The 4,908-nt window shown below is 28.1% G+C and overlaps 1 long non-coding RNA gene across 1 annotated transcript; it reads right to left on the minus strand.

Moving 5' to 3' along the window:
- Positions 1-316: 316 nt before the first annotated feature.
- Positions 317-975, minus strand: LOC137826229 (uncharacterized). The gene is made up of 2 exons (XR_011083434.2): positions 589-975; positions 317-480 (listed from the first exon to the last, which is right to left on the minus strand). It is a non-coding gene; the product is annotated as an uncharacterized LOC137826229 (long non-coding RNA).
- Between the last annotated feature and the right edge of the window lie 3,933 nt (positions 976-4,908).

A 4,908-nucleotide genomic window follows, 5' to 3' on the forward strand; every position in this document is an offset into this window, starting at 1 on the left:
TACATTCATATTAATATAGTTTGTTTTAAGTTTGTTTTTTTATTAGCATATTAATTATATGTTTTTAAAATACACATGCAATTGATTTCGTACTTTTACCAATTGGTTTGCTCTAAGAAAATTAGAGCTATAATTAAAGTTTAACGTAATACATCAAATCAGGTGTCATAAAATGATATCTTTTTCCGAATTAAATTTATTTTAGATTAGGGTATCTGAAATGTAAAAACATAAACGATTCATTTTAGTTAAACATAAACGATTCATTAAATGTAAAAGTAAACTCTCTGAAAAACGATAAATGGAGGATACCAACAACATGAAAAGCTACTCATTAATTATGAGTTTTAACATAACACTTTCTTTCACCCAAGCTAAACAAACAATCTTATTTTTGAAAAAAAAAAAGATGACAACTTCAAAGCATAATCCACCATTTCTAACGTCTCATCTCCTTCTCAGGGCTAGTTTTTTATAATACTGAAAAGGAAGAGGAAGAAAAGAAAGTAAAAATAATGTCAGAAAAGTAAATGAAGGAGTAGAATTAACATGAATAATGAGATAAAAAAAAAAAGAAAGAAATCTCACTTCTCGCAATCGAAGTCCTTGGAAATGGAAAAATTCACATTAATATTACAAACTTTAGGAAGGTTATTGACCCTGCCAACATCAAAGTTAGGAATGTGAGAGGCTGCTTCCTTAAGGCACTTACATGCAGCAAGTTTTTCTTCTTTTGTGGGTGTTGAAACTATCAATTTATTCAACCCTTCGCAGCAAGGAGTTGGAGGAGTATTGGTTTTATCGGTGAGGAAATCTAAGCATGGCGTCACTAAGGATTTGGTTTCCTCACAAGTCAGGGCCTTTGGTGGTTCTGTGGCTGCAACTGTGAGGACTAACACAGCTACCAAACTCAAAAATGGTACATACAGACTCTTCATTTTTGCCACAATGGTTTATCTGTATCACTCACTGGTGCTTTTGATTTTGGATGGATGGAACACTGTGATAGTCTTACATTTATAGCCACATGCATGGTGCGTTCTGAGCTAAGTGGGGTTCCTATAGACTCTACAAAACAACGGCTAGAGTGACAAAGACTATTATTTATGATTATTAATCACTTCTTGTTCCTTTTCTTTTTCTTGTAGTATGGTCCATAAAATATGAAGAAATATAATTTCTTTCAACAGTTTTGATGTGTTATTGCGAATAGTTAGTGACTTTTTTTATCTCTTTCTTAGAGTATGCTCTACATACTCCTACAAAACAAGATTACAAATGATGTTTTGACAACCTGTGGAGTTGTATACAACTTTTGATGTGATGGATTTAGAATTAAATATATATAATAAAGGGTAAATTTGTAACTAAAAGATATGAAAAATATTAAAATAATAGTATTGGGAGTTGTAATGTGGTTGTATAAAAAATGTGTGTGGTCAATGTATCATTGTTTAACAATGTATACAAACAAGATAAAGAATCATTGTATTTTGTTTGTATCTCATTTTGCTTTATTGATTTTAGGATTTTAAAATTTATTGTTGTTTCTTTCTTTTCTCAACCCACGTTTTCTCTCTATATTCCTCTCTCTCCCAACTTCTCTTCTCTTCCTTCTCTCTTCATTTTCTTTCTCATACCTTATCTATTGAAAAATCTGATCACACCATGTTGCAGTAGAGAAGTCAGGATACATTTCTATCCGATTATATTTTAAATCAGAGTAAGTTAATTTTTACTCTAAAAATTATTTATTCTATGTTTTTCTCTATGATTTAGTCATCAATATTAGCGATGTCCATTGAGAAAAGTGTTTCTCTTAACTTGATTAAGCTCATACAAAAATTTGGTAATGTTTGGATAACTTTCTCTAGGTTCCTAAATTTTGGAGTGGTTCCCCCATTTGAGGTAGAATTTCCATCAGAATAAGGAATCTCAAGTAACGGAAGCAAACTTTAAATTTCAATAGTACCCAAGTTAGAAGATCTGAATGTGGAGGGGACGTGATTCCTAGTTTCAATTTCTATTGTAGGAATGTTATTTGATAAAATTGTTTGATTTTATGTTGTGTGAACATGTATAATTATTATATTTTGATAGTTTGGAAGTTAAATATTGTTTTTGATGTTGGAAAAGTTCTTGAATATTATGTGTTTGAATGATATGTATTATATATGAATGATGAAAATTGTATGAAATTGATGTAATACATTTGGGATAATGTATGAGTTATTGTTTGATGGTACATTAGGTATGAAAAACCTATATTTAACAGAGATCCTCTAGTTTCACTTATGATCTAATTCATATAGATTAAGATATCAATAGGTGAGAAACTGATTCTAGAGTTCATACACACTGAGTCCCGCTATAGACACTCGGTATTAAATGTTTGAACGTATCATGATCATTGATGTATGGATTAGATCTTAGTCTTTGTTAAAAGCATACTTAATGAGTTTTATAATTATAAATATTAAAAATTTTATGTTATGATATTAACTAATTAATTAAAAGTTATCTACATAAATGATTTTGTTTTTAAAATAATATATATATATATATATATATATATATTTACTTTTGTCCGACCCATGTGAGTAAGGAGAAACCCCACCCCCTACTTGTTACCATTTCAGTTTTGCTTTTGTGATTCTTAAACCTTTAGAATTTATATTAGTTTTTCAGTTTTTTATCAGTATACGTTTCTTTTAAGTATTTTAAGTATATAATGATAGTTTGATAATGTAGTAATTAAAAATATATATTAAAAAGTTATATTTCTTTAAAGCATACATGCAATTAAGAAATATATAATAAAACGGTTGTGACATTAATTATTTTTTTCATTTTCATTTTTCATCTCATTAAATATATATACATACATTTAAATTAATTAAATTTTTAAGGGAAAATAAAAGTATAATTATAAAAAGAATATAATTTACTACCAATTTGTGAATGTAAAAAGTGAATAGTTTTTATGTAGATTAAAGATGTGACAAAAAAAATGGAAAAAAATATTTTATTTTTACTTAAAGTATACAAGGTCACTTTTATGATTTATGTATTTTTCAACATAGAGTTTGCAAATATGAATTTTTTATTATGTGCAAATCTTGCTATTTATTCATGTTTACTTAATATTTTTGCATACAAAGCTTTAAACAGATATAAAGAGTTTTGTTAATTACATATTCAAACAACATTTATTCCAACAATTTCATTGTAACAACCCATAAATTACATTTAACTATTACAATACAAGTTCTATAGGTTTCTATAGAAGCTTAGAGTTTTTCAAAATATTCATATTAGAATATTATGACTTATACAAATATAAATTTTTACAATATAAGGTTCAAAACAACATCTTAAAGCCCTTCAGACCCTCTCAGCACGTGTATGATCATGTGTTCGTGTACGTGTTTCAGTCATAACAGTTCACAACACAACAAGAAAGTAAGGGTAAGCGGTTGTCAAATAAAATTTCAATATCAATTTCATCATTCATATATACCATACATGGATCTATTTTCAATAACAATCATTGGATTTCATTTCAATCCATATCACTTTGATTTCATTTCAATCACACTGACTACACTTGAATCCATCGTCTTCTGGAAAACTCCTTAAGTATGTCCCTACTAGAGACTAACATCTAATCCATACATAAAGGATTAGGATAAGTTCAAACATCTAATACCGAGTGTCTACCGCGGGACTGGGTGTGTATGAACTCTCTCATCAACTTCTCACCACCTGATATCTTAGTTTATATGACTTAGATCATCAGTGAAGCTAGAGACTCCCTGTTAAACATAGACTTTTCATACTTAATGTACCATCAAACAACAATTCATACATTATCCCAAATGTATGACATCAATTTCATAGAATTTTCATCATTCATATATAATACTTATCATTCAATCACATAATATTTCAAAATTCATAACATTCAAGAACCTTTCCAACATAAAAAAACAATATTTAATTTTCAAACTATCAAAATCTAATATTTATACATGTTCACACAACATAAAATCAAACAATTTTATCAAATAACATCCCTGCAAGAGAAATTGAAACTTGGGACCACTCCCCTTCCACATTCAGATCTTCTAGCTTAGGGGACTATTGAAAATTAAAGTTAGTTTCCCTTACCTTAATTGATCGCTTTCCAAGCAACATCTAGAATTTTTATCTCCTCAATTTGGATAAGCATCAAGATATAAGGGCGTAATGCAAGTTATCCAAACAAAACAAAAGTTCAATATATAGTAGAATAAGTTGAAAGGATTGCTCTTTTCAACTGACCCCACCAAGATTGATCACTAAATCATAGAGAAAAACAAAGAATAAAGGATCTTTAAAGTAAATATGAATTTACTCTGTTTGAAAATTTAACTCCTCAGTTATAGCATGACGTGATCAAATTTTGAAATAGATGAAGTATGAGAGAAATTGAAGAGAGAAGAAAGAGAGAAAGGATGAAAGGGTGAAAAGGAGGGGCGGCGATTCTGTTTCCTTTTTTTTTTTTTTTTTTTTTTACGGAGGGTTAGAATCTTCTTCAATGTTGTGTGTATTTATAACACCTTAATTATATTTGTTAAAATATAGATCATTGGTATAAAGAAAACAAATATAAGTTTGTTAAGATCATCATGCAAACATACAAACGTTTTTGTTTATATGAAGAATTAAATCAACAACTTATATTTTAACAAATAAAGAAAGGACAAAGTCAGATAAACTAAAATCTACTTAAGATTAAATTAAACACATAGATATGTTTATGTCTCAACATATCATTAAATTAGAATGTAAAATTTATGTTGAAACTAAATTTTATTTATTAATATGTTTAATATTTATGGACAGATTAATCATTATAAGAAAATT

Source organism: Phaseolus vulgaris, chromosome 8 (genome assembly GCF_051622355.1).
Source record: "Phaseolus vulgaris cultivar YP4 chromosome 8, ASM5162235v1, whole genome shotgun sequence".
NCBI lineage: Eukaryota > Viridiplantae > Streptophyta > Magnoliopsida > Fabales > Fabaceae > Phaseolus > Phaseolus vulgaris.